The sequence below is a fragment of the Papaver somniferum genome, chromosome 10, assembly GCF_003573695.1.
Source record: "Papaver somniferum cultivar HN1 chromosome 10, ASM357369v1, whole genome shotgun sequence".
NCBI classification, from domain to species: domain Eukaryota; kingdom Viridiplantae; phylum Streptophyta; class Magnoliopsida; order Ranunculales; family Papaveraceae; genus Papaver; species Papaver somniferum.
Genome location: NC_039367.1, coordinates 140,901,501 through 140,911,804, shown reverse-complemented (window position 1 = coordinate 140,911,804; position 10,304 = coordinate 140,901,501). Strand labels below are relative to the sequence as shown.

At 37.1% G+C, this 10,304-nt stretch overlaps 1 non-coding gene across 1 annotated transcript; it reads right to left on the bottom strand.

Moving 5' to 3' along the window:
- Positions 1 to 7,912: 7,912 nt before the first annotated feature.
- TRNAW-CCA lies at positions 7,913 to 7,984 on the bottom strand. The gene has a single exon. It is a non-coding gene; the product is annotated as a tRNA-Trp (tRNA).
- Between the last annotated feature and the right edge of the window lie 2,320 nt (positions 7,985 to 10,304).

Sequence of the window (10,304 nt, the reverse complement as noted above, 5' to 3'; positions counted from 1 at the left end):
ATAGTTTGATAGTGATGAATTACCGATGCCAAAGATCCACGATGTTGATACTTCAATTTGTGCTCCCCTGTAAATGTGATGTCCGTAGTAGCGTGCGGTTTATCATCTTGCAGTATAGGAAACCTCCCTAACCGGGGAATATCAACCTCCTTAATTGTACAAGTAGGGATTAAGTTATAATCCTCTTCGGCTACAGATTTTTGTTTCTTGTTCGTCTTCATGCGACCATTGAACCGCGCTGTGAATTTGTTCAACATCTGTGCACACACAATATAGATGCAGTTACATTATTAAAAGACCAACCCTCATTAACGAATATTTTTATTAGTCCATCACCATTTATATTCCAAGTACTATAAATCCTTAACACAAACCATATCAATTCCAAATTCTATAATTCCACAAACACAAATTAAATCGTCACCGATGCATTTCGAAAATCATTACAAGATTCCACAACCCAATTTAATCACTTCAAGATTCCATAAAAATCATTAAAAAATCAATTCCATACTCACGCAATTAGCTCTTCTACATATGTAACTCCCAAAATTTACATAACTACAATTTACATAACTAAAATTAATCACCTCAAAATTCAATAAAAAACAATACAAATTCAATTATTGGTAACCATATTCACATACAACATGCAGAAAAGCAATAATTAATCCAATAATTTACATAACTACAATAATTTAAAATTAATCCAATAATTTTAAAATTAATCCAATAATTTACATAACTACAATTATTGATAACCATATTCACTAAAATTAATTACCAACAGACAACATGCAGAAAAGCAATAAAAGGAAGCTCTCAATTGAAATAGGTTGATTGAAAGAGATGAAGGGTGAGAACTATTTCCCACATAATCTACATAACCACAGATTTTTACAATACCCAAAAATTATAAATCTATTCCGCCCACAAATTAGATCTTCTATAACTATTTTAAAAAAAAGTTTAACCAAATTTACATAAGAAGCAAATATGGTTTTTTTCACATACATATTAATCTCTAAAAAAACATAAAACACACATACCCAATTAAATTTAACCAATTTCATATTCATATTTGTTCGTTAAAACCCAATTTTATATAAACTAATTTTAACAAATAAAACCCTAAATAAATTATACAACAATATGGATAAAACAAAAGAGACTAAGAAAAAAAAAACATACCTCTTTTGTAACCCGGGTTCATCAAGTATCTCGTTTTTTTCTTTTCTTTTACTGCTCGTTACTGTGATGTGTTGGTTTAGAAGCTGTGTTTGTGGGCGGTAGAAACAAAGAGGAGGTAGAAAAGAAAAGAAGAAGACGGAGAAGATTAGGGTAAAGGGCAAGTGAACACGTGGGCTATACATGGTGGTTAGAGATTGTCTGGGCTTTAATTCCACACGTGCTCGATACGTGTGTTAATACAAGTCTAACACTATACGTACGCCTGCCATGAGGCGTTGATTCTTTCGTTCGCCTGAGTGAAACCAAGCGTTGATTATACGTACGCCTGAGAGAAGAGTGAGGCGTTGATTATATGTACGCTTGAGAGAAGCGTTGATTATACGTACGCCTGAGTGAGGCGTTGATTATACGTACGCCTGAATGAGGCGTTGATTATACGTTCGCCTGAAACAGGCGTTGATTATACGTACGCCTCAAAACAGGCGTTGATTATACGTACGCTTCATTCAGGCATTGATTATACGTTCGCCACACCAGACGTAGATTATACCTACGCCCCTTCTCCGAGCGTGAACTATATGTACGCCCCACAACCGGCGTATTCTTTACCAACGCCCCACAACCAGCGTTAACTATATCTCCGCCCGGCCCAAACGAAGATTATACCAACGCTCCACATGCAAGCGTGGATTATACATCCGCCCGACTAAATATACTCCACTGCCTTAACGTGACACTACAGACTAAACTCAAATTTGATCGTTTGTTTTGGTCTTTGATCTTTGGTTTTGATCGTACCACTGTGGAGCTCTTAGGGATTATAAATTGCAGGATCTTAGATTGCCCAACAATGTGAGACCAATAATCTCAACAAACTCTACTCATTGTAAGTGATTCAGTGCTATAATATATCAAACCATTAATATAAACATAAGATCCATGCAACTGTAAAGCATATGGTGGTACCTGATCGATCTGTCTCCATACATTGTCTCCTATGGTCAGGACCTCACAGATTGTATAATAAGGTCGCAAAGACATCCATACACCAACCACTTAATTTATACTCTTTAGTAGCTAGGATCATATCCTAATGCACAAGTAGGCATTGGGAGATCCTTATACTCTTCATGTTCTTTTTTACGCACATCTCTTAATAGTTCTGATTCAACCCATTGTGTTATTTCTTGGGTTCTGAGGTTGTACATACAAACACCGGGATCAGTTCTTGTTTCACCGAGGAAACCAATTAGACCTTTTAAAGGTTTCAACATCCTATCATATTCAAAATCAATCTCTTTTACGGTGTGAACAGCCGCTGCTGATACTGATCCACTTGATCCGACTCCAAACATATCAAATGTCATTAAAGCATACTTTTCAATATCTATTTGATTGCTGATAAGGAGACGAGGTTGTGCTTTTGAAAGCTCAAAGTGCAGATCGATAAATGTCGTATCTTTTTGAATTAAGAAAAATCAATTTTTGCAAACACATTTGAATCTCATTAGCAACTTCGCTGGAAGTCTGCTCAATATTTCGATAGTGATATCATCGTTGGGATTAAATATACCACTAGTCCCACTGGTACCTGTGTTTGAAATAACATTTGGGCAACATTTACTTCATTGTGATCACAACAATCATTAACTCGTTTCTGTTTCTCCCGAATCCCTTCCCCCATTTGCTTCCTTATCCGACCATAAGGCTTGAATTTGAAACGAGAACCAAATTTGCAGTGTTTGCTTTGTGGACGGCGATGACGGCGACCACCGATTAGTCGTGCTCCCTGTATGCCAAATCCACAATAAGATGACAAAAATTAAGAACGACAAACACCTCGTTGCAACAATAGAAGAACTCCTTTTTTTTGTTCTTCTGATGTTCTCCAAGTTTTTGTGAGCTCAAACAAATTTCAGGGAAAAGCTGAAACAGGAAATGCTTACCAAACCAAGTGTAGACAAAAACGCCATAGAGAACAAGAAAGAAGATCTGGATCCTGATACAGACGCTAGGGTTTGGTGAAGGTTTTTGAAATGCTCCGCTAGGCCGCTAGGGTCTGGTGAAGGTTGATGAAATGCTCCCTTATTGTCAACCCCTATTGGCACTAGGGAGATCTGACTTTTGGTGTATGGCCTATTCCACTCCTAGTCAATATAGGATGGATTTAAGAATAAGCCTTTCCCCAGTCAACTATTTTATTACGCAAACAACAGTCTTATTAGTAGTACTGTTCGTGAAATAAGGAGCGGTAGAAAAAGAAGCTCAGCTTCAAAACTTAAATCTCGATCCTAACTCCCTATTAGGAGATGTTCCAAATTCATTGAGCATAATGTAAAACCTTGAAGATATTTCAAGATTATGCATGGCAGAACTGCGGCTTCTTTTCTTGGGGTTTAATAGTTTCATATACTTCTTCCAATTTCAATTTCGAAAAGATAGGCTTGTTTCATTTATTCTGAAAACAACAAATATATTTTGTTTGGAAAGATCATGATATTGTCGTACGATTATATTCGATTATTTGTATGTAAACTTGGAAGAGCTATTATCAATTTTAGCATAAGATTATCCTTCTTTTCATGTAGAGGCTTCATATGGATTTAACGCCCATTTCTGAGTGCCAATAAATCCTAAATATGGAAAACATATCATTAGTGTAAACAAGACTGAAGAACATCAATATAAAGAATGCATCAAATTTTACTAGTTCAGTATAATCTCTCACATATGCAACATACGAGTCACAAAGGAACAAGAAACACTACGCGCTAATATATAGTAGTGTCTTCGAAGGGAAAGGGGCAGTACACTAACAGTCGTCTTCTCGTTGGGCCTCTAAGGGATATAGGGAAAGGGGAAGTGCCAAAACTTATCATGCTTGCAGAGGCGAAATCATTGAAGAACATGCGATACAACTTCAATAATAATAATTCAGCTTCACGAAGGAACTTTCAGTTGGTGAGAACCCTATGAATAGTACCATGCCATATACAAATACCAATATATTCCCAACTGTAATAGCTTAACTTAATATAAATATCACAACGTGAAAATTGAACCATAAAAGATGCATTTATCTTTTTGTTTTTCATTGAACAAAAACTAAACCACAAAAACCAATAAAAACTATCAAAATCTTGTCGTGCTCTGCTTCCCCACAGGCAAAAGGTTCCCGAAGAATGTTACTTCCATTGATCGGGGGTAAAAAAATGGAAATGAGGAGGGGATACCACTGATTTCAATCTCACTGTAGCTCTTGTTTTTCCAATTATATGAATAATAAGTAGTGTCTAACCTCTTTCCATCAGGTGTTGCAACACAGGAGCTTAGGATTATCTGGTTTGTTCCTGAAATTGGATTTAAAGAAATACCATTATTATGGTCTTTAGTGCAAGGTAGCTTCATAGTTACTTGTGTCCAAGAACTTGTCGAGTTCTTCTTGTTTTTATCATCATCAAATAACCATAACTTAGGGGTAAGGGTACGACTAATTCCAGGTCTAATAAATAAACCTAACCGTCCATCCAATTCTATCAATTGAACATTATAAAATGTAAAAGCAGCATCGTGTTCAGCTGGATGATCAAAAACGCAACTTGGGAGGCTAATCGTTCTGAACTTTTCACTTCCAACATCAAATGCCACTAGGAACTTTGGCTCATTCTTTTGTTTAACACTACTTGTTGTAATTGAAGTAGTGATACAATATATCGAACCGTTTATGTAAACATAAGATTCCAATAAATCTAAATTATGTGATGGTACCTCATTAGTCTGTCTCCACTTATTGTCTCCCACAGTCAAGACCTCACAGATTGGATAACCATGTCGCATTCATATGCCAACCACTTTATACTGTTTAGTGGAAGGATCATATCCCAATGTACAAATAGCTGATGGAAATTTATTAGCTCCATGACAGTCTTTTTTACGTAGACTCCTTAACAATTTTGATTCAATCCATGGTGTTACTTCTCGGGTACTAGGGTTGTATATACAAACACCAGGATCAATTCTTCTTGCGCTAAAGAAACCCATTAAACCATTTACAGGTTTCAACACCTTATTATATTTAGTAAAATAAATCTCTTGGGTGGTGTGAAAAGATGCTGCCGACACTGCTCCACCTCTGCCTCCAAACAACAGATCAAATGTGATTAAAGTATACGTACAACGATCTTTTTGATGGCGAATGAGGAGACTAGGGCGTGCTTTTGAACGCTTGAGGTGCAGATCAGTAAATGTTTTATCTTTTTGAATTGTGAAAAGCCAATTCTTGCGACCTCAGTAGTGACTTCACTGGTAGTCTGCTCAGTATCTCGATGGCGACATCATTATTGGGATTAAAAGTAATGCCACTATTCCTACTTCTAACCGAGCTAGAAATGGTATTTACCTCATTGTGATCACAAGAACAATCATTACCTCTTGTCTTCTTCTCCCTCTCTTCGGCCATTTGCTTCCTCTTCCGACCACGAGGTTTTAATTCGAAACGAGAACGGGTGTGTTGTTTATGATATTGTTATACTTAACATGAGCTTTCGCAAAGTCTTATATGAGGACGGGGACAGCAACTACGAGCTCCTTGTATGTCAAATTCACAGCGAGAACCTAAAAACTTCTAACCAATACAAGATTTATTTATTTTTTTGACGTTCTCCAAGTTTTTCTCAGCTCGAACAAATTTTAGGGAGAAACTAAACAAAAATAACTTGTCCTGATTTCAATTCTAAATACAAATTATATGTCCAACACTAAATATTCCATTCCGATGGCAATAAAACTGTAAAGATGGGAAAAAGGAAATGAGAATACCTACTAAACCAATTGTGGATGCAAGAACGCCATGCTTCTTCACTTGCTCCTTGTAGGGAAACGTCAAAGAGATCAATAAATAAATAAGGATCCTGATCATACAGAGGCTAGGGTTTGATGAAGGTTGTGAAGGCTACTTATTTCTCAACCCCGGAGGCAATTGCGGTGGTATATATATACAATCTGCGGTTTACTAATGTTTAGCAAAGGCGGTGGTGATTTAGATATTCCAACCTTTGTTGGTTCAACCGATTTGCATGCAACTAGTATGAGCAACCAAGCAACATGCCGTGCGGTTGTAGGAGATTACATGTATGCGGACATGGGTTTGGTCTTGACTTGGGGCGTACGAACGAAATTCCGGCCCGAACTTAACATTTATGCGATATTTGCTTGGAACTCATGACCTCTAGGCATATAAGTTGACACGTTAAAATATTGTTGAAGTCGTCGTTTGGACTAAAAGTAAAACAAAAAGAAAAATACGGTTTGGTCCAAGGAGTTATTGCTGAACGCTGATACACACGGTAAAGTTGTAGGCAAATGCAATATACAGGAACTTAAAGCACCTACAGCAGCAAGTAACATAGCAGAATTCTGAAGCTTTTCTCAAAGGCTATTTGTGACTGTCTTCAAATCAGTGACCACTCTGACAGACGGAAACACATCCCCGGTTTTGTTATCGTTTTTCCCCGGATCTTCAAGCCTTTTTACAAACAAACAAAATCCAATCAAAACCCGAACAAGAAAAAGTTAAATTTCTGACTTTGACTTTAGGTCTTACCAACAGAAATCTGAACACCATGGTACTCGTCAGCAACAGATACGGTTTTCTAAAGAAGAAACCAAAGAGTATTAGTTATACTGTTATTTAGAACATAGAAAATGGATTGAAGGAAAGTGAAGAAGTTAGTACTTACTTTTTTCTTGAGAGGAGATATATAATGCTATCGAAAAACTAAATTTACACATATTGAGAGAACGTACGAATACATAGAAGTGAAATGAAAGGAAAAAAAGTAAGAGTTTGTAGTGAAGATAGGAAGAAACAGATGTTAGGAACTGCGAGAAATTCAGAATGGGAGAAATAGAATTGTCTGGAGATATGGATTACAAAGAGATATTTGTTGTAGAGAAAGAGACACTTAGTAGAAATGGGCATATTGAGAGGACTTACTTGATATGTATATGGTTGGTGTTAAAATAGAAATTGGCGATCCGTGAAAACACAGTAATAAAGGGAACCAAAGTTACTGTCTCATATATTGTCAATTTTTACCATGGTAATAAAAGATATTAGCTGTGAGGGTAGCTAGGACCCTTTTTTTTTTTTTTTTGAAGCAAGCTAGGACCTATATACCAAACTTGGAAACGCACTTGCATCAATTTGAAGTGTTGGGGGTAATATTATTCCTGGTAAGAAAAAAAAGAAGCAATGTTTGTAATTTCGCAACCAAGGTAAATTGGTCTCACCTTCGGAACCGTTCAACAATGACGTAGGGTTTTGATTGTGGGTGACTTACAAAACTTGCGTATTACAGTATTACGGCGTCTCACACAAAAATGATTGAGTTCATGTTTTTAGCCTCCTATTCAATCTTTCTTCAACCTTTCATCTCCAGTTCTAGTATTCCTGATTAGTTTTCTCTCTGGCACATACTCCTTTAGTTAGATCAATATACAGAAGTTCTATTTCTTGAGTTACCAGTTCTAAAGTACGTCCATTCCTTTTAGAGTTACAAGTACATAGACGAAATAACAAGTATAGGTTACAAGTATATAAGTGCTCAAATGATCAAGTGATCAGAGCCAGCAAAGAAGATGGACTCTACACAGAGAGTCATCAAAGAAAAGGCTAGAAAAAACTATGGAGGTTGCCAAAAATAGGGGAAAAAATTAAAAATGAACCTGACGTGAATCGAACACGCAACCTTCTGATCTGGAGTCAGACGCGCTACCATTGCGCCACAGATCCTGCTGTTGTGAATTCTCCTCAAAGTTTGTTAGAATATCACAAGTTACGGTCCCGAGGATCACATTCTTGAATTCTAAAACGTATGTATCTAGTTCTACTTTCTGTAGATTGATCTCTCCTTCAATCAGGCGTTTATCTTATCGACATAGTCATCAGTCAAGTCCTGAATCAAACTTGTTTTCCTCTTTAGCTCGACTTTTATTAGCCCTTATTTTGCTTTCTTTTTTGTTTTTCTTTTGCTTTCTTTTTTGTTTTTCTCTTTATATGGTGTTGGTTTGTTGATAAATGCATCGAATAATTTCTGATTAACCTAAAAGCAGAGTGTTCCTTGGTGTCATTCTGAATGCAATTCATCTAATTGTATGGCATAGGTTAGAATCCTAATAAATGTAATGGATGTAAAGTGCGTCACTGAGAGGGGAAGCTGATGTTCGGAATGACATTGGCATGGAAAGCAACTTTCAAGATAACATTGATGAGATTAAAGTCACTCTTGCACAGTTGAAGATGGATTTAGTGTTAGTTATTGAAGACTAATTAATTATTTCCTAAAGTTAGCCGTGGTTATTTAGGGAAGGGGTTTCCTAAACCGGTTAGGATTCTTGGTGGCCAAGTTTGTAACCTATATAAATAGGTAATTAGGCCTTATAGAATTAGATTGTGTAGAAAACGTTGAAGAGATCAGTGAGAGATTTCTTGTATAACTTTTAGGGTAAAGCTAGGGTTTCGTTGTGAGAGCATATATTGGTGAGGAACAAGAGACAAGGTTATTGTCTCGGGTAATTGTTGCGGTGTAACCAAGGGTTTGCTGGGATTCACACGACGTTGTAATCGTTTTTCTTCATAGTGGATTTGAGTTGGTGCGGCTCAAAGTGGACGTAGACAATATACACAAGTTGTATGTATTGGTCGAACCACTATAAATCTTGTGTCTTGCGAGTTGATTTATCTTTCTCGTATTTTATAGTTACTTGTGCTTGGTTTACTTATTATTCATCATAATATCTCAAGATCCGTTATTCCGCTGTTGTCAGTGATTATTCCTTAAGAAAATCCTGACAACTGGTATCAGAGCTCGAGGTTAGAGCTTTAGGGTTTATCGTAGTACGATTGGAATGGGAGTTATGGGTGATAATAATGAAAGTACGGTAGCTAGGGTTAAAGTTTTTAATTTGAAGAACTTTGTGTTTTGGAAGTCTCAGATGGAAGACTACCTATATGAGAAAGACATTGCTGATCCATTGGGTGGAGTTGTGAAAAAGGGAGCACGCAAAGACGATGAATGGACAACCCTTGATCGCAAGTGTGTAGCCGTGATCCGTAGATGTCTAACGGAGGAAGTCTACAATAACGTACAAGAGGAAACTAGTACGAAGGATCTTATGGATAAACTTGAAAAGTTGTATCAAAAGTCATCAACCTCGGGGAAGAATATATTGTGTGAACAATTATTTAATCTGAAGATGCAAGAAGGCGAAGCGATTTCAGCACATCTTGTGAAGTTTAAATCGATTATTTCTCAGCTTTTAAAAGTTAGTATTACTTTTGATGATGAAGTTCAAGCTTTACGGTTGTTGTCGTCATTACCAAAGAGTTGGGAGACTGCAAGGACAACCATTAGTACTTCCGCAGGGAGCGATTAGTTGAAGATTGATGATGTGCATCAAAGGTTAATTGTTGAAGAGGAGAGAAGAATAGAACAAGGTTATGTTTCTAGTTCTTCAAGCTCGGCCTTAAGTATGCATGAAGAAGATAGAGGCAGGAGTTCAAATCGGAACAACAACAACAACAACAACAAATCTAGATGGAAGTCTAGAGGAAAGTCTAGGGGAAGATCTCAATCTCGGCCTAGAGGTTTTGTTGAGTGTTGGGCGTGTAAGAAAGTAGGACACTTCAAGCGCGATTGTCCTGAAAACAAAGGTGCTAATAATGGTGGAAACAAAGGTAATCAAGAAGAGGTCAACGTAGTTGCAGCTGCAGAACCGGTGAAGGTCCTTGTTAATAACAAGAAAGTGATTAAGGAAGGTTTTCTACTACTCTCTGAGGACAAGCAAGATGAGTCTTGGATTATTGACTCGGGATCTTCTTTCCATGCGACGGGTGATAAGAGTATTATGATCTCTTACAAGGAAGGATACTATGGCCAAGTATTCTTAGGTGACGGTGAAGCATGCGACATCATCGGTTTGGGTGATGTGATCTTGAAAGTCAACGGTTCAACATGGAAATTGAAGGATGTACGACACGTTCCAAATTTGAAGAAGAACTTGGTGTCTGTGGGCCAAGTTTGTGATGATGACTGTGAAGTTGTGTTAACGAA